This window comes from Rattus norvegicus, chromosome 2 (genome assembly GCF_021556685.1).
Source record: "Rattus norvegicus strain SHRSP/BbbUtx chromosome 2, alternate assembly SHRSP_T2T, whole genome shotgun sequence".
NCBI classification, from domain to species: domain Eukaryota; kingdom Metazoa; phylum Chordata; class Mammalia; order Rodentia; family Muridae; genus Rattus; species Rattus norvegicus.
Window position 1 is genome coordinate 23,467,988 of NC_141535.1, and position 24,776 is coordinate 23,492,763.

Sequence of the window (24,776 nt, forward strand, 5' to 3'; positions counted from 1 at the left end):
CCCCACCTTACTTTTTACTGTCCAATCATGGGTCTTGACCTAATTTGTATCAGCCTTCACCTGCATATAGATATTAACCTAGAGTAATCCACAAAGTAGGAACAAGAATAAGAAATGGGATACCCTGATGGGGAAGCTCAAATTTGCCCCAAGGAAAAAACACCTTTAATCAGCAAGTAGTCTAAAAATAACATCACCCCCTTTCCTCTCTATCCTTTTTTTCTCCTCTCCTCTCTAGTGTTAGGATGTTGAAAAGATAGAGAAGGATGAAAGAAAGAACTCACAAAGTAGCCAAAGTTGTGCTACATAGATCAAAAGAAAGAAAAATAAATTGTTCTTGTACTGAATATTTCCAGACACGTTTCTTGTCTTTATTCAGTGGACAGTCCATATTTATTTGTTATTTTCATTCATAGGTATCATAAGCAATCGAAAGACCATGTAAGTACAGGGAGGGATGATTTTAGAGTATACGAAAGTACTGTATCATTTTATAAGAGATTTGAGCATCTTAAAATTTTGGTTATTTATAAGTTCTGTAAACAACTCAACACAAAAAGAAATAAAAAACAAAAACAATGAGGAAAATTCTATGTCATTTATATCTACTTTAAAAGTGTAATTTTAGCATAAACAATTAAACTACTAAGCACAGCATCAGCATCTCGGAAAATCCCTTCCTAAAAGCTGGGAGAGGTCAGCAGACTTTCCTCCTGGCTGTAATGTTCTCTATACTTGAAAACAAGGAACTGCATCCCTGTCTTATATGTTGATTCTTTTTACCAATATTGAAATGGGAGTTGTAGAGTTCATGATACCAATCATTTTTCTTCCACAGAAGGAGTCGGGGAAATATAATATAATTCAATGGGAAGGATTCGAAGAACCTGAGCAATGTTATCAAAACTTAAATAAATTTATTTTCATTTCACAAACTAGATGAGATAGAATAACTGTTTAAATGCTTCCTAGAAACCGAACTGTTTACTGCATTCTTACTTGATTTTCTAACTATAATTTTAAGGAATTCGTTTGCAAACGATCTCTTCTTTACGAAGAACATGGTGGGATTGGGAGATTGGTGTGTGGAAAAACCAGTGTTTTTGAGATAATTTGCCAAAGCTATAGTAAATCTCCTAAAATGAGTTCACCTGAGTTTTTCCTAACTGTCCTTTAACTACTTTGTGATCTTGGCTAAGATACTTGTTCAAGTGTTTAAACTGGTGTTTCAAATTTAGAGATTCATATAAATTACATTGGGTGTTGCTTTTAGCTTCAGTGTAAGTTAAATTCTTCCACATTATTCTCTAAAGTTGGCATTGGGAAAATTAACAAAACCGTAGCAGCCAGGTTTCTGTGACTACGTCATTTTTGAACACCCAAAGGTTCTGAATCATGACCACATACATAGTTATTTCAACGGGGAAGGTTTTTCTGTACCCATCCCCAGAGACAGCTTATGGTAGCCAGAAAACCAGAACCCAGAATGGTCATCTGGCCCATAGATAGGAGCCAAGACTTTGGCCATGACCCATCACAGCTAATTCTCCCAATTCCTGGAAATACTGAATTAGAAAAGAAAGAAAGCCAATTACTCATCCAACTTGGAAGCATCTAGTTCTTACCAGCAAAAGAGTTAGAGATGCCATGGTGAATTTAGATGTAAACTTGAGACATGAAAATTCAGGGCAATTTCATCAAAGATGAGGAAGAGATTTACTTCTCATTCCCAGTACTACATTAATTACACTCTTTCTTATAAATTCAAAAGATAAAACATTGGAGCTCCTTAAGATAGCCAACATTTAGATGGTTTCCAAAGATACTTTTGTTCTCTATTCAGGATACTATTTAAAAGTAGTGAATCATTCATCACAAAGAGTAAGATTTTCTTCCATGGCCATTTCAGAGGCTTAAATAGTGATTGGAAAGTCCTTTAGGGATGGCCTGCCTTTCTCTCATATACATGAGAATGGTAATAGCAATGACAACTACAACATCTTTGACCTCAATTAAGGCATGATAAAGTGACCTTCCTCACTCTATATCAGTGAAAGTACAAAGCAACATTGCAAATACTCTCACGGCAAGATGTAAATTGCTCTTTGTCATAAGCCCCCATTTCCTAATCTGGTCTCTATGACTCTATGAACTGACTTTTAAAATTAAATGAGACTTAAACAACTGTAAAAGCAAGACCTAGGAACTGTTTGATAAGGGAAAATCATAGAATTGTAGAATTGGATGGCCACTGAGGAAGTGAACTAAGTAGCTCCTTGCCTATGAATTTATACCTTAATCTATGAGATAATTTCAGAATGGTAAAGCAACCATATAGGAGTGAAAGTTTTCTGGAATGCTCTTCAAGGTTTTCAGTCTTCTACATTCCACAGGCCAGGAGTCGTTTCCTCCTTCCTAGTTCCAAACTGCAGGACACATTGGTCTCAGGTAGATCTATAACAACTCTAGGGCTCTAATCCTCTTGCCAACGTTACATCATTAAAAACTCTAAGAGCCTATAGAAGCTTCTAGAAGTTCCCTTCATGTATAGTGAGTATTCCCCATTGCTATCTTTGCTTACACAGTCAATCTGCTGTGACACACTTAGAACACTTCAAGCATCATTATAAGTCAAGAAAAATATGCTGTTCAACATTGAAAATGGAGAAGAAAAAATAACTAAACAAGCAATATGGTATACAAAATACCACTTAGAAGGGCTGAGTGTCTTGTCTTCAGGTTCTGAATATGACTTTCAAAAGTAGGAAGGATAGGAAAAGACAGTAAATATTTTTTTCTTTGAGAATTTCCTATGTGCTTTGATCATATGTATTTCAAATTCTCCGAGATCTGCCCCCAACTTCATGTCTTCCTTTTTGGTTCATTTGGTTAAAAATCCGTAAACTTCAATTGTTGCTGTCAATATATTTCTGAATTTGAACCCATGCATCAGAACATGATCAACCTAAAAAGGACCACACCCTTAGAGAAAGCTGACTCTTCTCATAAAGTCACTAACTGTTCACAGCTGTTCAATTAGGGGTGGAAACTCAAGCCCCTCCCCACTTCATGCTTTAATGTTGACCAGCTTCATCTTGTATGAGCAACTTTGCCATTATTAGCTGATATATAGTAGGCCTGTTGTGTTCATAGGACACTGCTTTAATCTAGTCCTCACTGACTTCTTGCTCCTTCTGTCTTTCCAACCCGCTTCTACAATGTTCTCTAAGCCCTGTGGAGACAATAGGATATAAACATCCCATTTGTGGATGAGAAATCCTCTGTCACTTTCTCTTGGTCACTTTTTCTTGGGTCACTTGTGAGTTTCTAGATCTATCTACCACATAAAAACTCTGTTGGGGTCTAAGAATTCACTAGATAGGTTGAGACTGTATCTTTTTAGCAAAATAAAACTGGGAGGCTCACCCTGGGAACCTGTAAGATCACTAACTATGGCTTGTTAGTCAGATTTGCATTATCCAGTATGTGGTTCCTCCCATGATGTGAATCTCAAATCCAACCTGAAAGATGGTGGTTACTTCCGTAACTCGCACTCCATTATGGCTCCCATAAGTATGTCTTGCCATACTGGTCATCATTGCAGTTCACAGAGTTCATATCTGCGTAAAAATGGTGATGGCTTCTGTTCCCAGCATCCTGAAAAGCATACCAGTAAGTACAATGAGAGATTACCTGGAGGGAGTCAGTAAGTTGGTGAATTGGTGAATATCAGTTTGATTTCTCTGTGTTCTGTAACCAGTGCATCTTCAGCAACAGGGTCTTAGCATCAGTATACGGTGGCTATCAAGAGCAATAGCAATGCCCTATATTGTTTTAGGTATCTCCAGGACACTCTGACCAAAGTTTCAGGAGAAGTATTCTACACTTGCCACTGGGCTTTTATTTGGCAACCTATGACTGCTGGGATGGACATAATCCCCTGTATAGGATACTGCAGTTAGACTCTCTTATATGACTATATATGTATGCAAATGTACAATAAAGAATCTTATAAAATGGTAGGTTTCCACATGGCCTTTTCAAACATCCTTCTAGTTAGTAGTCCCTCCCTCATTCCCATTCTTTTCTTTACCCTCTCATTCCTGCACCCACTTAAACCACTCTCCACATTATTTCTCCTTTCTTCTTCATATAACCTTCAGGAGATTTTAAAACACATGTATTTTTTCTTTTTGTACTCCTGAGTCACAATGTCTACTTACAACATGACAGCTGACAGCTCCAGAACAAGTAAGGTCAAGAAGCCTGCTTTACACCAGTGAAGGACAGCATGGCTGTTCTCAGTCACAGAACAGAAAGGTGGGCGGGAATGAACTCTGGATGGTTATATGTGCCCTTAAAGCATGCTTGCCACCCGCTGAGGAAGAGGGAGTCAAATAGCACCTTAGTCCCCTGGGGAGGAGAGGACAGGACGAATCTCCAGTTTCTATTTAGTGCTAAACCATCTTGGAAAAAGCAAGGTACTCAGAGGATGAAAAGCTGTCCTTTCATTTTTGAGGGTAATCGTCTAAATCCCCCATATTTAGAAGCCTGCTTATTATTCCACAACTAAGTTAATTTTAAAGTCTTTGCTCCACAGTGCCCCTAATACAAAGCAGATGTGAGAACTACCTCAGACTCAAGAGAAGCCCCCACTCCTATCTCTCCCAACCTCTGTCAGTTGCAAACAAGCCAAATCTAAACCAGCAACCAAGCATGTTTCCAATCAGCACTCAGGCTTTCTCCCTACGGAAGTAACTCCTTGGCATGCACAAGGGAAGGAAATGTTTCGTTCAAATAGCTGTGCCAGGACAGGGAGCAGCTTCTTCTCACGATACTTAACATGCTAACCAGCCAGTGTAGTGAGAAAAACCAATGTAGGAGAAGCAGCCAGAGACAGGGAAGAAAGGCCTTGGGCCAGCAGAAACAATGGGGTAGACGGAGAAGAATAGATAGTGTTAGACAAGGGACATTGGGAACTGTTCTTACTGAAAGCCTAGTCTATTTCTATTGTGGCTTCCTCAGGAACTTCAGTGTATGTTGAAGATTCTCTCTCTCTCTCTCTCTCTCTCTCTCTCTCTCTCTCTCTCACACACACACACACACACACACACACACACATACATGTTCCCTGGTCATAAACTATGCAAATGAAGTCTTGAAATCCACAGCAAGGGTGGAGGCTAGCCTCTGTGGCCTAAGAGCATGAAACAAACACAGCTTTAAACCAAAATCCCCCTTCTGAAGTGTAATAATGCTTCTACTTCTGCAGCAAGAAAAATCTTACTGTACCATGAAAAACCTGGAGAAACCACAGCCACCCAAAAACTGTTAGGGGGCAAATAAAAACACAAAAAGGGGAGATTCTCTCAGAGTTGCACATACTTTCTGGAACCTCCCACGCATGATTCCCTCCCTTTCGTAGAAAAGATAGAGACAGCATTGCTTAAAATTGAGCTACCTGGAGCTTCTGTTCACATTTGGGAAGCAAGGGGTTACATGGAAATACTGTTATTGGCATTGGCTGGAGTCTGAGATTTTAAACGTACATGGTGGGAAAGACTTCTTGTGAGACGGTTACAGGCCCTCTCATTGTCTCTCCAGTGTTCGTTACAAGTAATTAGCAATGAGCCAGTCTTCCCGGGAAGCCTTTCACTGGAAAAGTCACCAGTTTGGATGTGTATGCTCCTTTCTTTCTGACAGCAGCTCTCAAAGCAAAGCAGAGTAACAGTAACCATAGCAACAAGCAAAACACGGAAAGGCTGGCAGTTAATTCAATAAAGCCCTTGAACACACAAACAGCTGATAATGTCTAATTGACTGAACAGATAGAGAATAGTGACAGTTCCGGGAATTATACTAGGTATTTATGTTGATCTCTTTAATTTAAAATTGGAACAATATTTTATTTTATTATACAGTAAGTTTATATAAATTTTAATGGTTGGTTTCATTACATGCTTGTTTTTAGATGGCAATTCAAAAATATTTATCACGTGTATATTATGAAGTTATTTTCCATTTTTACAAAGCACAGCAGAAAAGACTTTAAATGCAATCAACGTAGAAAGTCAATAGACCATCACATTATTTCTGAAGGAGCCTTTCCAGCAATGAGCAACCTGTGAGGAAGCCTTGTCTCTCGCCTTCTGGATTTGTGAGCTCAGGTAAATGATTTGCTAAGCCTCAGTGAAACCATCTATCGAGTAAGATTGAATTATCCAAGCTCTTTGGGTTACTGTGAGAAAAGATGTCGCAGTCAACAGGCTGCTTGGTCCTCAGGCAGTTCTTAGTCATTGTTCCCCACTCTCTTCTGTGACTTGGCATCGGCTAGCTAATCTGCACACTTACCATAAAGGGCTGGCAAAACCCAACTCTGGAACCAGACTGCCCATCAGAAACTTGTTGTCATAGAGATTGTTAAAGGGCACATGGCTCTTTTTGTTGACCAAAGTCCAAAGTACAGAATCAAAGTTGTCAACACAGAAGAGCTCCAGCCAGGAACTTTGATGAATGCGTTTCAGAACACTGTTAATTCTAATTTTATGTAAAGAGAGGCCTCACAATAGACTCGGAGAATATTAGCCCATCAATAAATCTTACACTATCAAGGCCTAACAGCCCTTGAAAAGTACCTATTTGCTATTACTGTATTTAAAAATTAAAATAAATCTTCATCAACACAAACACACACACACACACACACACACACACACACACGGTAAGTTGTATATTATTTTCTCAGCATTCATCCAAATGTGGGAAAATGGAGGCCGAAATCTGGGAAGTCCTGGTGCGTGGTTTTTCTAACAGAAGATTCTCCCATGCAGATTTCTTCACTGACTCTTCTAGGTATGAGCTAGAGGCAACATGGAAACCCTACAACTGACTTGTCAAAGAGTCAGCACTCTTGACTATCACATTGTCTAGCACTTCTTCTTTATCAGAGGAATAATTACTCTAAAGCAGAATTTGGAGCCCAGTGCGGTGGACGAGGCACTTGATAAGTATGCCCTTTAGGCAATAGAGTCTACAGGACAAAATTCACTGGGCTCCTTATTTCCTCTGTCCACATTCTAGCAAAGATTTCTTTGAATGAATTGAATATACACCTTTTTTCACATTCTACCCAGAAACTTGTAGAAGTTTCTTTTCTTGACAGCTTAGACTTCAACTTCCTGGCTAGAAGAAAACATTAAAAGATTTACTGCTGAAGACAATGGGAAGCATCATGATCATACTGACGCAACCCAAGAAACCACATTAAGTGAATGTCCCCATGTAACACTAAAATTTCAACAAACAGAATTTCTCCAGAAAAGAGGCCATAGTACGCAGATTTCTCTTGTTGTGTTGCTGTTTACAGAGCAATCAGCTGTGATGGGTATTCTAACCCTTTGGGGACAGCCAGAATGCATTTGAGCTCTCTATATTTTAAGATTTACTTTGAATTTGTCTTCCATATTGGCAAATACGAGTTTATTCACTTAGAACTTCAGCTTTAATATGGTTGATTAATAGTTGATTATTTAATATGGTTGATTATTTAATATGGTTGAGTCTATCCTAAGTTATGTTATTCCCTCCCTGCCTTCCTCCATTGCCTCTGCAAAAACAACTCTGTCTTTTGATGAAGGACGTGTTCTCCCTTCCCTTCTGTATAAATCTTCTCAGAGGCCTGCAATTGTTATCGAATAGAGTATATTGCAGAACTCCTTCCTCCTCGATGATGGTAACTGACATTTCTTCCAGTGAGAACCTTGGAGATGGACTCTTTATGCATCTCAGTTTTATAAAGTTAGACGTAAAGTTCAGAAACTGGATTTGCAGCTGAGATTTTAACTAAGGGCAATCTTTCCTGCCTTCTATCTCATGAGAAAATTCCCCAGAGTTATAATAGGCAGATATGATTTTTCCTTAAGTGTGATTACAGTATTTAAAAATACATATTTGGGGGATAACACAGCTTCTAAATACATGCCAACATCTTCATCTGCTGCTCATCTGTTTGAAAATCAGGAGGAAAACTGGCTCTATTTTGATTTCCAGTGAGGCATCATCCTTAAAACTTTCCAAGAATTCTTTTGTCTCTATGTGAATTTTCACTTACTCAATGTCCCTGGAATCTAACCCCTTCCCCAGTATGTGACATTGCTACAGTCCATTTTTGAATGGGGTTTGATAATTCAGCGTGGTTTGTCTCCTAACTTACTGTCCCAAAGCAATCATAAAAGTAGCCAAGCCAGGAAATGCATAGCTCCCTTCTCTTGTTCCCTCTGAACTCCTATGAGCTTAAGGAGGAAGTCACTTGACCAAGGATATGACAGTATGGAAAAGGACAGTGAGAAGGTGCTGATTTGCAAATAACTTAAGTGGGGGAGGGTGGCACGGCCATAGCCACCGGAAATGGTGAGCACCCAGGAAGGCCCCCAACAGTTGTTCATTTTTGCTGTTGCCCTCAGAGTGGTGACTACATATCATTTTATAAGAATGGGAATTTCCTGTTTTTAAAATGCTACACGAATACCATTCCTAGAAGCATTCTTAAAAGAAGCAGATACATATAAACATAGACGTAAATATAGGCATAGATAGACAGAGACAGACATGGAAATATAAGAACAATTAATGGGGGAAAAAAGCCATTAGTTGGAAAAGGAGCAGGGAGTGAAAGAAATGACTGAGTTTGAGGGAGGAAAGAGAAAGGGTAGATGATGTATTTGTCACAAAAATAAAAGAAAAATCTTTTAAAATAAGCAGGGTTTAGAGAGAGCCAAAGAACAATGGTGTTACATCCCAACAAAACTTGAATACCAAGGTAAACTATAATCTATATTTGGGGTTTCTTTCATTGTTCTCCTCAAAGAAACAAGAGATTTAACCTTGGCATTCACTCAAAGCTGAGACTCAGTCAAGTGTAAGAAGGTTGGAGGCCATAGCAGGGCTGGAACACTCCAGTGTGAGGAAGCTCTGTCTGAATCCTGGGGGAGATAATACAAAACATTAACAGATTTAATAAGGAAGACAGAGACAGCAAACATTAGTGCTGTGAACACAGGAAAAACAATGAGTTGCAAAGCTGGCCCTGCTGGGCCTGATAGCAGACAGACACCCTGGAGAGATGGCAACGATGGACAACAATGAAGCCATTACAGAAATGGCCAAAATGCCCAAGGGAAACATTCTAGAAGCAGAAAGTTTCAATTTGAGAAGAGCAGAGGTTTTAGCCAACAATGAAGGGGAAACTTAATGAATAGAAAGAAAAAAATAGTGTTGCTTACAGTTTTCAGATTACCTAAAACCCCCCAAAATCTGCTATTCTTACCATCTGCAATCTCCTCAGAGCATGACGTGGAGCTTTGGGGTTGAGAGAGGCCTGGAGCCTTCTGTCGAGCAGGCGATGACATCTGAACTTGAGGGCTAAGGGTATTGGTTTGTGCCCTTTTATGCTGATCCAATTTATTTTCTTCTTGCATCTATAAGAAGTAAATGGAGACTAGCATCTGTTTTAACCCCTGGAGTCTCTGAAAAGGCATGAAGCTATTGTCAAAAGCAGAATTACCCTTTGCAGTCCACATTGATCTCTCTTATGAAGCAGAGATCTTGTCATCTGAGGAGCTTCAGCTCGCTGATGTGGTCCCTGCAGCACCTTCACATGTCCAGCCATCAGTCTTCACTCTATGTCCACAGAAAGGTCGTAATCACGATGCTTATTGCACAACCATAGTTATTACCTAGGAGCAGAGACCACAACTAATTCAATGCCCCAACTTACAATGCCCCAACTTACAATGCCCTCAATAATTTAAGCATGTGTATAAACTTAGCAGATGGTTATAGGATCTCAAGACAGCCATTGTAAAGCTGCAGTAAACTCTATATTTATAAGTAGGAGTTTCCTTCACATAATAAGCCTGTTTCTAAAAGGTGAGCTCACAAATCATATATTATGAGAATTTGAGGCTGTTTTACATAAAACTCCCCGTTTTCTTCATAGTGTGGTGAAATAAAAAAAAAAGCGCCTAACATCATGACTTTCTTTCTTAGGTGAACTCTAATGTAAATGAGACCACTTTTCTAGTTCTCAGCTCTCCTTCCTGTAGCAAGCCAGGCACCTAAGGCCTGTGCCTTCATTTAGGCAGAGGACAATAGATGGAGAAGGAACATGGACTTCTAGGTTTCTCTTTTGGTTCTCCTACTCAAACTCCTATTTCCTTTATTTCAGAGAGGAAAGAAAACTTAGGGAATCACAGGAAATGCTTTACTACTTGTCTTTGCTGTGATTCACAGGCCTGCACTTATCTACCTCAGAAGATAGCTGAAGTTATACCAATGAAACTTTAAAGATGACACAAAGTTTAGATAGAGACATCATAGTTCAGATTACTTTCATGTGCGGAGAGTGGGGATGAGGGGGAGGTGCCTACTAAGAGAGTATCCCTTTCTTTGCCCTATGACTAAAGTGTCTACAATATTCTCTGGGTTTTTTAATTTAACTAATTTATTTATGTATTACTTACTTTACTGTATTAGTTACTTTTCTATTGTTATACTAAGACACCATGGACAAGGAAGGCAACTTATAAAAGAAAATGTTTAATTTGGAGTTTATGCATACAAAAGGTTAGAGATCATAACTATCGTGAAGGAGAGAGCACGGCAGCAGGTAACACAGTGCTAGACCAGTAGTTAAGAGTTTATATCCTCATCTGCAAATAGGAAGAAGGAAAAAACCAATTGGGAATGATGTGAACTATTGGGACCTCAAAGCCCACCCCTAGGAACATACCTCCTCTAATAAGACCACACCTCCTAATCCTTCCCAAACAGTTCCACCAGCAGGGGTCCAAGTATTCAAATACATAAGCCTAGATGGCCCATACTCATTCAAGCCACCACAATGTGTATGTGTAGTATACATATGCAGGTGCCTGCAAGGTTGAGAAGAGGGCTTTGAATCTTCTGAGGTTGGAGTTATGAGTTACTCAATGTGGGTTTTTGGGAACCTAATTTGTATCTGCTGGAAGAGCAATATGTGTGCTCTTAACCAGTAACCCATCTCTCTAGCCACTTAAAATCCCAGGTTTTGTTGGGGAGTTGTTACTTTGCTTTGGATTTTCTTTGTAAGGTGGAACCTCACTGTGTAGACCAGGGTGACCGTTCATAGAGATTTAGCATCCTTTAAGTGGCACCACCACACCTGGCTTTTCAATATTCTTTTCCTTGGGATAAGACATCTGTCACTGCTTTTAAAATGCAAAGGTTGCCTATGAGGAATACATGAAAGTATGGGTAAAAGTCCATAGAGCTGATTCATTAGACTGAGGCTTGTAATACAATATCTGCCTTGAACACCTAGGAACCAGGAACAATGATAGCTAAACTAATGATGAACTTCTTACAAACAAATGGCAGCTCTTCTCCACTGACCAGACATCATACATTAACACCTCAACTGTAACAGATGAGAGAATTTCATTTGAGACATTTTCTCAATTAGATTGGCCTGTAGACATGTATTTGGAAGAACTGTCTTGATTGGTAGTTGATATAAGAATACCCAGCCCACTCTGAGTGGCACCATTCCCCTGATGGGAGGAACTCTTGATATCCCAAATCTTATTCTTTCTTTCATCTTATTATCTTTGGAAAATGATATAATTTATATTTATAAAAAAGAAAATCCTCAATGGATAGAGTTGAAATAAAAAAAAAAAAAAAACAGAGTTTCCTGGAAATTTTTCTGCTTTATTACCGACATAGTTTACCTGTTAAAATCAGTGTGCTAAGAATACTTCTGCGTGAGGCGAATGTCAGTAGCAAACCACTGAACTGAGAACAAGACCCCCGTTGAAGGAATCAGAGAAAGAACTGGAAGACCTTGAAGGGGCTCGAGACCCCATATGTACAACAATGCCAAGCACCCAGAGCTTCCAGGGACTAAGCCACTACCTAAAGACTATACATGGACTGACCCTGGACTCTGACCTCATAGGTAGCAATGAATAGCCTAGTAAGAGCACCACTGGAAGGGGAAGCCCTCGGTCCTGCTAAGACTGAACCCCCAGTGAACTAGATTGTTGGGGGGAGGGCAGCAATGGGGAGAGGATGGGGAGAGAACACCCATAAAGGAGGGGAGAGGGAGGGATTAGGGGGATGTTTGCCTGGAAACCGGGAAAGGGAATAACACTCAAAATGTAAATAAGAAATACTCAAGTTAATAAAAAAAAAAAAACCTAGGATTGTAAGCAACATTATAGTCAATTCCAAATGTATTCTGTTTTTAGCATTCATTAAAGTGGAGAAATGTTATTTAAAAAAAAAAGAATACTTCTGCATAGATTAAGGCAGAGAAACTACCAATAACTGCAATGGAATACCAAGAGTGCATTGTGTTTTAAAATAAATTTTAGGGAAGTCCCACACCCGCGGATCCCAGCCGGCAGAAGCTCTCTGATCCCAGAACCCGTGAGAGAGAGACCCAACGGCCTGGTCAGGTGGGCACTCCTGAGGCTGCAGAGCGGAAGAGACCACCAACACTGCTCACCCCTGCCCACATCCCTGGCCCAAGAGGAAACTGTATAAGGCCTCTGGGCTCCCGTGGGGGAGGGCCCAGGAGCGGAAGGACCCCTGCCAGAGACACCGCAGGAACCTGAAGGAAACAGACCGGATAAACAGTTCTCTGCACCCAAATCCCGTGGGAGGGAGAGCTAAACCTTCAGAGAGGCAGACAAGCCTGGGAAACCAGAAAAGACTGCTCTCTGCACACACATCTCGGACGCCAGAGGAAAAAGCCAAAGACCATCTGGAACCCTGGTGCACTGAAGCTCCCAGAAGGGGCGGCACAGGTCTTCCTGGTTGCTGCCGCTGCAGAGAGCCCATGGGCAGCACCCCACGAGCGAACTTGAGCCTCGGGACCACAGGTAAGACCAACTTTTCTGCTGCAAGAAAGCTGCCTGGTGAACTCAAGACACAGGCCCACAGGAACAGCTGAAGACCTATAGAAAGGAAAAACTACACGCCCGAAAGCAGAACACTCTGTAACCATAACTGACTGAAAGAGAGGAACACAGGTCTACAGCACTCCTGACACACAGGCTTATAGGACAGTCTAGCCACTGTCAGAAATAGCAGAACAAAGTAACACTGGAGATAATCTGATGGCGAGAGGCAAGCACAGGAACCCAAGCAACAGAAACCAAGACTACATGGCAACATCGGAGCCCAATTCTCCCATCAAAACAAACATGGAATATCCAAACACACCAGAAAAGCAAGATCTAGTTTCAAAATCATTTTTGATCATGATGCTGGAGGACTTCAAGAAAGACGTGAAGAACTCCCTTAGAGAACAAGTAGAAGCCTACAGAGAGGAATCGCAAAAATGCCTGAAAGAATTCCAGGAAAACATGAATAAACAAGTAGAAGCCCATAGAGAGGAGACACAAAAATCCCTGAAAGAACTCCAGGAAACCATAAATAAAAAAGTAGAAGCCCATAGAGAGGAGACACAAAAATCCCTGAAAGAATTCCAGGAAAACACAATCAAACAGTTGAAGGAATTAAAAATGGAAATAGAAGCAATCGAGAAAGAACATATGGAAACAACCCTGTATATATAAAACCAAAAGAAGAGACAAGGAGCTGTAGATACAAGCTTCACCAACAGAATACAGGAGATGGAAGAGAGAATCTCAGGAGCAGAAGATTCCATAGAAATCATTGACTCAACTGTCAAAGATAATGTAAAGCGGGAAAAGCTACTGGTCCAAAACATACAGGAAATCCAGGACTCAATGAGAAGATCAAACCTAAGGATAATAGGTATAGAAGAGAGTGAAGACTCCCAGCTCAAAGGACCAGTAAATATCTTCAACAAAATCGTAGAAGAAAACTTCCCTAACCTAAAAAAAGAGACACCCATAGACATACAAGAAGCCTACAGAACTCCAAATAGATTGGACCAGAAAAGAAACACCTCCCGTCACATAATTGTCAAAACACCAAACGCACAAATAAAGAAAGAATATTAAAAGCAGTAAGAGAAAAAGGTCAAGTAACATATAAAGGCAGACCTATCAGAATCACACCAGACTTCTCGCCAGAAACTATGAAGGACAGAAGATCCTGGACTGATGTCATGCAGGCCCTAAGAGAACACAAAAGCCAGCCCAGGTTACTGTATCCAGCAAAACTCTCAATTAACATTGATGGAGAAACCAAGATATTTCATGACAAAACCAAATTTACACAATATCTTTCTAGAAATCCAGCACTACAAAGGATAATAAATGGTAAAGCCCAACATAAGGAGGCAAGCTATACCCTAGAAGAAGCAAGAAACTAATCGTCTTGGCAACAAAACAAAGAGAATGGAAGCACACAAACATAACCTCACATCCAAATATGAATATAACGGGAAGCAATAATCACTATTCCTTAATATCTCTCAACATCAATGGCCTCAACTCCCCCATAAAAAGAAATAGATTAACAAACTGTATACGCAACGAGGACCCTGCATTCTGCTGCCTACAGGAAACACACCTCAGAGACAAAGACAGACATTACCTCAGAGTGAAAGGCTGGAAAACAACTTTCCAAGCAAATGGTCAGAAGAAGCAAACTGGAGTAGCCATTCTAATATCAAATAAAATCAATTTTCAACTAAAAGTCGTCAAAAAAAGATAAGGAAGGACACTTCATATTCATCAAAGGAAAAATCCACCAAGATGAACTCTCAATCCTAAATATCTATGCCCCAATTACAAGGGCACCTACATACGTAAAAGAAACCTTACTAAAGCTCAAAACACACATTGCACCTCACAAAATAATAGTGGGAGATTTCAACACCCCACTCTCATCAATGGACAGATCATGGAAACAGAAATTAAACAGAGATGTAGACAGACTAAGAGAAGTCATGAGCCAAATGGACTTAACAGATATTTATAGAACATTCTATCCTAAAGCAAAAGGATATACCTTCGTCTCAGCTCCTCATGGTACTTTCTCCAAAATTGACCATATAATTGGTCAAAAGACAGGCCTCAACAGGTACAGAAAGATAGAAATAATCCCATGCGTGCTATCGGACCACCACGGCCTAAAACTGGTCTTCAATAACAATAAGGGAAGAATGCCCACATATACGTGGAAATTGAACAATGCTCTACTCAATGATAACCGGGTCAAGGAAGAAATAAACAAAGAAATTGAAAACTTTTTAGAATTTAATGAAAATGAAGGTACAACATACCCAAACTTATGGGACACAATGAAAGCTGTGCTAAGAGGAAAACTCATAGTTCTGAGTGCCTGCCGAGAGAAACAGGAAAGAGCATATGTCAGCAGCTTGACAGCACACCTAAAAGCTCTAGAACAAAAAGAAGCAAATACACCCAGGAGGAGTAGAAGGCAGGAAATAATCAAACTCAGAGCTGAAATCAACCAAGTAGAAACAAAAAGGACCATAGAAAGAATCAACAGAACCAAAAGTTGGTTCTTTGAGAAAATCAACAAGATAGATAAACCAGATAGATAAGCCAGACAAACGAGAGGACACAGAGAGTGCGTCCGAATTAACAAAATCAGAAATGATAAGGGAGACATAACTACAGATTCAGAGGAAATTCAAAAAATCATCAGATCTTACTATGAAAACCTATATTCAACAAAACTTGAAAATCTGCAGGAAATGGACAATTTCCTAGACAGATACCAGGTATCGATGTTAAATCAGGAACAGATAAACCAGTTAAACAACCCCATAACTCCTAAGGAAATAGAAGCAGTCATTAAAGGTCTCCCAACCAAAAAGAGCCCAGGTCCAGACGGGTTTAGTGCAGAATTCTATCAAACCTTCATAGAAGACCTCATACCAATATTATCCAAACTATTCCTCAAAATTGAAACAGATGGAGCCCTACCGAATTCCTTCTACGAAGCCACAATTACTCTTATACCTAAACCACACAAAGACACAACAAAGAAAGAGAACTTCAGACCAATTTCCCTTATGAATATCGACGCAAAAATACTCAATAAAATTCTGGCAAACCGAATTCAAGAGCACATCAAAACAATCATCCACCATGATCAAGTAGGCTTCATCCCAGGCATGAAGGGATGGTTTAATATACGGAAAACCATCAATGTGATCCATTAAATAAACAAACTGAAAGAACAGAACCACATGATCATTTCATTAGATGCTGAGAAAGCATTTGACAAAATTCAACACCCCTTCATGATAAAAGTCCTGGAAAGAATAGGAATTCAAGGCCCTTACCTAAACATAGTAAAAGCCATATACAGCAAACCAGTTGCTAACATTAAACTAAATGGAGAGAAACTTGAAGCAATCCCACTAAAATCAGGGACTAGACAAGGCTGCCCACTCTCTCCCTACTTATTCAATATAGTTCTTGAAGTTCTAGCCAGAGCAATCAGACAACAAAAGGAGATCAAGGGGATACAGATCGGAAAAGAAGAGGTCAAAATATTACTATTTGCAGATGACATGATAGTATATTTAAGTGATCCAAAAAGTTCCACCAGAGAACTACTAAAGCTGATAAACAACTTCAGCAAAGTGGCTGGGTATAAAATTAACTCAAATAAATCAGTTGCCTTCCTCTATACAAAAGAGAAAAAAGCCAAGAAAGAAATTAGGGAAACGACACCCTTCATAATAGACCCAAATAATATAAAGTACCTCGGTGTGACTTTAACCAAGCAAGTAAAAGATCTGTACAATAAGAACTTCAAGACACTGAAGAAAGAAATTGAAGAAGACCTCAGAAGATGGAAAGATCTCCCATGCTCATGGATTGGCAGGATTAATATAGTAAAAATGGCCATTTTACCAAAAGCAATCTACAGATTCAATGCAATCCCCATCAAAATACCAATCCAATTCTTCAAAGAGTTAGACAGAACAATTTGCAAATTCATCTGGAATAACAATAAACCCAGGATAGCTAAAGCTATCCTCAACAATAAAAGGACTTCAGGGGGAATCACTATCCCTGAACTCAAGCATTATTACAGAACCATAGTGATAAAAACTGCATGGTATTGGTACAGAAACAGACAGATAGACCAATGGAATAGAATTGAAGACCCAGAAATGAACCCACACACTTATGGTCACTTGATTTTTGACAAAGGAGCCAAAACCATAAAATGGAAAAAAGACAGCATTTTCAGCAAATGGTGCTGGTTCAACTGGAGGTCAACATGTAGAAGAATGCAGATCGAACCATGCTTATCACCCTGTACAAAGCTCAAGTCCACGTGGATCAAAGACCTCCACATCAAACCAGATACACTCAAACTAATAGAAGAAAAAGTGGGGAAGAATCTCGAACACATGGGCACCAGAAAAAATTTCCTGAACATAACACCAATGGCTTATGCTCTAAGATCAAGAATCGACAAATGGGATCTCATAAAACTGCAAAGCTTCTGTAAGGCAAAGGACACTGTGGCTAGGACAAAACGGCAACCAACAGATTGGGAAAAGATCTTTACCAATCCTACAACAGATAGAGGCCTTATATCCAAAATATACAAAGAACTCAAGAAGTTAGACCGCAGGGAGACAAATAACCCTATTAAAAAATGGGGTTCAGAGCTAAACAAAGAATTCACAGTTGAGCAATGCCGAATGGCTGAGAAACACCTAAAGAAATGTTCAACATCTTTAGTCATAAGGGAAATGCAAATCAAAACAACCCTGAGATTTCACCTCACACCAGTGAGAATGGCTAAGATCAAAAACTCAGGTGACAGCAGATGCTGGCGAGGATGTGGAGAAAGAGGAACACTCCTCCATTGTTGGTGGGGTTGCAGACTGGTAAAACCATTCTGGAAATCAGTCTGGAGGATCCTCAGAAATATGGACATTGAACTGCCTGAGGATCCAGCTATACCTCTCTTGGGCATATACCCAAAAGATGCCTCAACATATAAAAGAGACACGTTCTCCACTATGTTCATCGCAGCCTTATTTATAATAGCCAGAAATTGGAAAGAACCCAGATGCCCTTCAACAGAGGAATGGATTCAGAAAATGTGGTACATCTACACAATGGAATATTACTCAGCTATCAAAAACAACGAGTTTATGAAATTCGTAGGCAAATGGTTGGAACTGGAAAATATCATCCTTTGTGAGCTAACCCAATCACAGAAAGACATACATGGTATGCACTCATTGATAAGTGGCTATTAGCCCAAATGCTTGAATTACCCTAGATCCCTAGAACAAACGAAACTCAAGACGGATGATCAAAATGTGAATGCTTCACTCCTTCTTTAAATGAGGAAAAAGAATACCCTTGGCAGGGAAGGGAGAGGCAAAGATTAAAGCAGAGACTGAAGGAACACCCATTCAGAGCCTGCCCCACATGTGGCCCATACATATACAGCCACCCAATTAGACAAGATGGATGAAGCAAAGTAGTGCAGACCGACAGGAGCCGGATGTAGATCGCTCCTGAGAGACACAGCCAGAATACAGCAAATACAGAGGCGAATGCCAGCAGCAAACCACTGAACTGAGAATAGGTCCCCCGTTGAAGGAATCAGAGAAAGAACTGGAAGAGCTTGAAGGGGCTCGAGACCCCAAAAGTACAACAATGTCAAGCAACCAGAGCTTCCAGGGACTAAGCCACTACCTAAAGACTATACATGGACTGACCCTGGACTCTGACCCCATAGGTAGCAATGAATATCCTAGTAAGAGCACCAGTGGAAGGGGAAGCCCTGGGTCCTGCTAAGACTGAACCCCCAGTGAACTAGACTATGGGGGGAGGGCGGCAATGGGGGGAGAGTTGGGAGGGGAACACCCATAAGGAAGGGGAGGGGGGAGGGGGATGTTTGCCCGGAAACCGGGAAAGGGAATAACACTTGAAATGTATATAAGAAATACTCGAGTTCTCTGCACCCAAATCCCGTGGGAAGGAGAGCTAAACCTTCAGAGAGGCAGACAAGCCTGGGAAACCAGAAGAGACTGCTCCCTGCACACACATCTCGGACGCCAGAGGAAAAAGCCAAAGACCATCTGGAACCCTGGTGCACTGAAGCTCCAGGAAGGGGCGGCACAGGTCTTCCTGGTTGCTGCCGCTGCAGAGAGCCCCTGGGCAGCACCCCACGAGCGAACCTGAGCCTCGGGACCACAGGTAAGACCAAATTTTCTGCTGCAAGAAAGCTGCCTAGTGAGCTTGGGACACGGAAGCAGAATTTCTCTAGGAGGCACGGTCTGTGTTTACCGGAAGTCCCACACCCGCGGATCCCGGCCCGCAGCAGCTCTCTGCTCCCAGACCCGGTGAGAGAGAGACCCAACCGCCTGGTCAGGTGGGCACGCCTGAGGCTGCAGAGCGGAAGAGACCACCAACACTGCTCACCCCTGCCCACATCCCTGGCCCAAGAGGAAACTGTATAAGGCCTCTGGGCTCCCGTGGGGGAGGGCCCAGGAGCGGCAGGACTTCTGCGCCTGAGACACCACCGGAACCTGAAAGAAACAGACCGGATAAACAGTTCTCTGCACCCAAATCCCGTGGGAGGGAGAGCTAAACCTTCAGAGAGGCAGACAAGCCTGGGAAACCAGAAGAGACTGCTCCCTGCACACACATCTCGGACGCCAGAGGAAAAAGCCAAAGACCATCTGGAACCCTGGTGCACTGAAGCTCCCGGAAGGGGCGGCACAGGTCTTCCTGGTTGCTGCCGCTGCAGAGAGCCCCTGGGCAGCACCCCACGAGCGAACCTGAGCCTCGGGACCACAGGTAAGACCAAATTTTCTGCTGCAAGAAAGCTGCCTGGTGAACTCAAGACACAGGCCCACAGGAACAGCGGAAGACCTGTAGAGAGGAAAAACTACACGCCCGAAAGCAGAACACACTGTCCCCATAACTGACTGAAAGAGAGGAAAACAGGTCTACAGCACTCCTGACACACAGGCTTATAGGTCAGTCTAGCCACTGTCAGAAATAGCAGAACAAAGTAACACTAGAGATAATCTGATGGCGAGAGGCAAGCGCAGGAACCCAAGCAACAGAAACCAAGACTGCATGCCATCCTCGGAGCCCAATTCTCCCACCAAAACAAACATGGAATATCCAAACACACCAGAAAAGCAAGATCTAGTTTCAAAATCATATTTGATCATGATGCTGGAGGACTTCAAGAAAGACATGAACACACTTAGGGAAACACAGGAAATCATTAATAAACAAGTAGAAGCCTACAGAGAGGAATGGCAAAAATCCCTGAAAGAATTCCAGGAAAACACAATCAAACAGATGAAGGAATTAAAAATGGAAATAGAAGCAATCAAGAAAGAACACATGGGAACAACCCTGGATATAGAAAACCAAAAGAAGAGACAAGGAGCTGTAGATACAAGCTTCACCAACAGAATACAAGAGATGGAAGAGAGAATCTCAGGAGCAGAAGAGTCCATAGAAATCATTGACTCAACTGTCAAAGATAATGTAAAGCGGAAAAAGCTACTGGTCCAAAACATACAGGAAATCCAGGACTCAATGAGAAGATCAAACCTAAGGATAATAGGTATAGAAGAGAGTGAAGACTCCCAGCTCAAAGGACCAGTAAATATCTTCAACAAAATCATAGAAGAAAACTTCCCTAACCTAAAAAAAGAGATACCCATAGGCATACAAGAAGCCTACAGAACTCCAAATAGATTGGACCAGAAAAGAAACACCTCCCGTCACATAATTGTCAAAACACCAAACGCACAAAATAAAGAAAGAATATTAAAAGCAGTAAGGGAAAAAGGTCAAGTAACATATAAAGGGAGACCTATCAGAATCACACCAGACTTCTCGCCAGAAACTATGAAGGCCAGAAGATCCTGGACTGATGTCATACAGACCCTAAGAGAACACAAATGCCAGCCCAGGTTACTGTATCCAGCAAAACTCTCAATTAACATTGATGGAGAAACCAAGATATTCCATGACAAAACAAAATTTACACAATATCTTTCTACAAATCCAGCACTACAAAGGATAATAAATGGTAAAGCCCAACATAAGGAGGCAAGCTATACCCTAGAAGAAGCAAGAAACTAATCGTCTTGGCAACAAAACAAAGAGAATGAAAGCACACAAACATAACCTCACATCCAAATATGAATATAAAGGGAAACAATAATCACTATTCCTTAATTTCTCTCAATATCAATGGCCTCAACTCCCCAATAAAAAGACATAGATTAACAAACTGGATACGCAACGAGGACCCTGCATTCTGCTGCCTACAGGAAACACACCTCAGAGACAAAGACAGACGCTACCTCAGAGTGAAAGGCTGGAAAACAACTTTCCAAGCAAATGGTCAGAAGAAGCAAGCTGGAGTAGCCATTCTAATATCAAATAAAATCAATTTCCAACTAAAAGTCATCAAAAAAGATAAGGAAGGACACTTCATATTCATCAAAGGAAAAATCCACCAAGATGAACTCTCAATCCTAAATATCTATGCCCCAAATACAAGGGCACCTACATACGTAAAAGAAACCTTACTAAAGCTCAAAACACACATTGCACCTCACACAATAATAGTGGGAGATTTCAACACCCCACTCTCATCAGTGGACAGATCATGGAAACAGAAATTAAACAGTGATGTCGACAGACTAAGAGAAGTCATGAGCCAAATGGACTTAACGGATATTTATAGAACATTCTATCCTAAAGCAAAAGGATATACCTTCTTCTCAGCTCCTCATGGTACTTTCTCCAAAATTGACCATATAATTGGTCAAAAAACGGGCCTCAACAGGTACAGAAAGATAGAAATAATCCCATGCGTGCTATCGGACCACCACGGCCTAAAACTGGTCTTCAATAACAATAAGGGAAGAATGCCCACATATACGTAGAAATTGAACAATGCTCTACTCAATGATAACCTGGTCAAGGAAGAAATAAAGAAAGAAATTAAAAACTTTTTAGAATTTAATGAAAATGAAGATACAACATACTCAAACTTATGGGACACAATGAAAGCTGTGCTAAGAGGAAAACTCATAGCGCTGAGTGCCTGCAGAAAGAAACAGGAAAGAGCATATGTCAGCAGCTTGACAGCACACCTAAAAGCTCTAGAACAAAAAGAAGCAAATACACCCAGGAGGAGTAGAAGGCAGGAAATAATCAAACTCAGAGCTGAAATCAACCAAGTAGAAACAAAAAGGACCATAGAAAGAATCAACAGGACCAAAACTTGGTTCTTTGAGAAAATCAACAAGATAGATAAACCCTTAGCCAGACTAACGAGAGGACACAGAGAGTGCGTCCAAATTAACAAAATCAGAAATGAAAAGGGAGACATAACTACAGATTCAGAGGAAATTCAAAAAATCATCAGATCTTACTATAAAAACCTATATTCAACAAAATTTGAAAATCTTCAGGAAATGGACAATTTCCTAGACAGATACCAGGTATCAAAGTTAAATCAGGAACAGATAAACCAGTTAAACAACCCCATAACTCCTAAGGAAATAGAAGCAGTCATTAAAGGTCTCCCAACCAAAAAGAGCCCAGGTCCAGATGGGTTTAGTGCAGAATTCTATCAAACCTTCATAGAAGACCTCATACCAATATTATCCAAACTATTCCACAAAATTGAAACAGATGGAGCCCTACCGAATTCCTTCTACGAATCTACAATTACTCTTATACCTAAACCACACAAAGACACAACAAAGAAAGAGAACTTCAGACCAATTTCCCTTATGAATATCGACGCAAAAATACTCAATAAAATTCTGGCAAACCGAATTCAAGAGCACATCAAAACAATCATCCACCATGATCAAGTAGGCTTCATCCCAGGCATGCAGGGATGGTTTAATATACGGAAAACCATCAACGTGATCCATTATATAAACAAACTGAAAGAACAGAACCACATGATCATTTCATTAGATGCTGAGAAAGCATTTGACAAAATTCAACACCCCTTCATGATAAAAGTCCTGGAAAGAATAGGAATTCAAGGCCCATACCTAAACATAGTAAAAGCCATATACAGCAAACCAGTTGCTAACATTAAACTAAATGGAGAGAAACTTGAAGCAATCCCACTAAAATCAGGGACTAGACAAGGCTGCCCACTCTCTCCCTACTTATTCAATATAGTTCTTGAAGTTCTAGCCAGAGCAATCAGACAACAAAAGGAGATCAAAGGGATACAGATCGGAAAAGAAGAGGTCAAAATATCACTATTTGCAGATGATATGATAGTATATTTAAGTGATCCCAAAAGTTCCACCAGAGAACTACTAAAGCTGATAAACAACTTCAGCAAAGTGGCTGGGTATAAAATTAACTCAAATAAATCAGTTGCCTTCCTCTATACAAAAGAGAAACAAGCCGAGAAAGAAATTAGGGAAACGACACCCTTCATAATAGACCCAAATAATATAAAGTACCTCGGTGTGACTTTAACCAAGCAAGTAAAAGATCTGTACAATAAGAACTTCAAGACACTGAAGAAAGAAATTGAAGAAGACCTCAGAAGATGGAAAGATCTCCCATGCTCATGGATTGGCAGGATTAATATAGTAAAAATGGCCATTTTACCAAAAGCAATCTACAGATACAATGCAATCCCCATCAAAATACCAATCCAATTCTTCAAAGAGTTAGACAGAACAATTTGCAAATTCATCTGGAATAACAAAAAACCCAGGATAGCTAAAGCTATCCTCAACAATAAAAGGACTTCAGGGGGAATCACTATCCCTGAACTCAAGCAGTATTACAGAGCAATAGTGATAAAAACTGCATGGTATTGGTACAGAGACAGACAGATAGACCAATGGAATAGAATTGAAGACCCAGAAATGAACCCACACACCTATGGTCACTTGATTTTTGACAAAGGAGCCAAAACCATCCAATGGAAAAAAGATAGCATTTTCAGCAAATGGTGCTGGTTCAACTGGAGGGCAACATGTAGAAGAATGCAGATCGATCCATGCTTATCACCCTGTACAAAGCTTAAGTCGAAGTGGATCAAGGACCTCCACATCAAACCAGACACACTCAAACTAATAGAAGAAAAACTAGGGAAGCATCTGGAACACATGGGCACTGGAAAAAATTTCCTGAACAAAACACCAATGGCTTATGCTCTAAGATCAAGAATTGACAAATGGGATCTCATAAAACTGCAAAGCTTCTGTAAGGCAAAGGACACTGTGGTTAGGACAAAACGGCAACCAACAGATTGGGAAAAGATCTTTACCAACCCTACAACAGATAGAGGCCTTATATCCAAAATATACAAAGAACTCAAGAAGTTAGACCGCAGGGAAACAAATAACCCTATTAAAAAATGGGGTTCAGAGCTAAACAAAGAATTCACAGCTGAGGAATACCGAATGGCTGAGAAACACCTAAAGAAATGTTCAACATCTTTAGTCATAAGGGAAATGCAAATCAAAACAACCCTGAGATTTCACCTCACACCAGTGCGATTGGCTAAGATCAAAAACTCAGGTGACAGCAGATGCTGGCGAGGTTGTGGAGAAAGAGGAACACTCCTCCATTGTTGGTGGGATTGCAGACTGGTAAAACCATTCTGGAAATCAGTCTGGAGGTTCCTCAGAAAATTGGACATTGAACTGCCTGAGGATCCAGCTATACCTCTCTTGGGCATATACCCAAAAGATGCCTCAACATATAAAAGAGACACGTGCTCCACTATGTTCATCGCAGCCTTATTTATAATAG

The 24,776-nt window shown here is 40.5% G+C and overlaps 1 long non-coding RNA gene across 1 annotated transcript in view; it reads right to left on the reverse strand.

The window, feature by feature from the left end:
* Positions 1–352: 352 nt before the first annotated feature.
* LOC147995978 (uncharacterized) overlaps positions 353–24,776 on the reverse strand; it is a 91,260-nt gene continuing 66,836 nt past the window's right edge. The window contains exons 2-4 of the long non-coding RNA XR_015670255.1: positions 9,563–9,734; positions 9,326–9,476; positions 353–3,657 (exon numbers count right to left, since the gene is read on the reverse strand). This is a non-coding gene — a long non-coding RNA (uncharacterized LOC147995978). The remainder of the gene's footprint in view (positions 3,658–9,325; positions 9,477–9,562; positions 9,735–24,776) is intronic.